Below are 1058 nucleotides of genomic sequence, written 5' to 3'. Positions count from 1 at the left end.
TATATATATATATATATATATATATATATATATATATATATATGTAAATATGTACCTAGAAGGATGTTCAAACGAAAATACTACTTAAATAAAAGAATCTCAAAATATCATTTATTTAAATCATGTTTTAAATAAAATTTTCTTAAAACTATGTCTCATTTGTTCCATATAGATTATATATGAATATTCATTTACTTTTACTGTAGCTATTTAATCAATTTTATTAAAATAAATAATTAAGATTTTTTTAATGATTTTCTTGATTTAAGCATAAATCAAAATTTTCATTTAAACTTTTTATTCTTATGAGGAAAAAGTTCAAAAAACCCAACGAACTATTCCATTTTGAATGATTAAGTTCCTAAATTATTATTTTTTTAATATAAAGACAATTAAACTTTCTCATTTTGAATGATTAAGTTCCTAAACTATTTTTAAATTAAAAAACATTAAACTTTTTATTTTTGAATGAAAAACCATTAAACTTTCTAATTTTGATTGATTAAATCCCTAAAAAAAAATTAATAAATAAATTATCACACTTTTAAAAATTGCCTACCTACATTCTTTATACCAAAAAGAATTACATTAACTGAATAGTAAAAGTTCGATGATTTGTTTTTTTATTTAAAAAATTAGTTGAGGGACTTAATCATTCAAAATGAGAAATTTTACAAAAACTTATGAACTAAATCATTTAAAATAAAAAAGTTTATAGAGTTTTTTATGACATTTAAATTAATATTGAATTAGTTTTTTATATAAAATATTTTTTATTGAAGTAATTTATTTTAAAAAAAAATTACAATTTTCTTAAAAGATACATGAATTTTTTATTTTACTTTTTACACTCGAGAAATTTATACAGCAAAAGTCCTTTTTTAATTTAATTGTTTTATAAAATAAATATTAGCTTTTTTATTTAATACGTATTTTAAAATTAAGAAATTTAATTTGTGATCAGATATGTTAAATATTTTTTAACTAGAATTTTTTTTATTAACCTGGATATCCAATCTGTTATGCGAGCCGACTAATCCCATGGTGACTATCTACTT

This window comes from Cynara cardunculus (genome assembly GCF_001531365.2).
Source record: "Cynara cardunculus var. scolymus isolate 2C chromosome LG 2, CcrdV1, whole genome shotgun sequence".
Taxonomy (NCBI): Eukaryota; Viridiplantae; Streptophyta; class Magnoliopsida; order Asterales; family Asteraceae; genus Cynara; species Cynara cardunculus.
Note: the sequence above shows the minus strand (reverse complement) of the source record.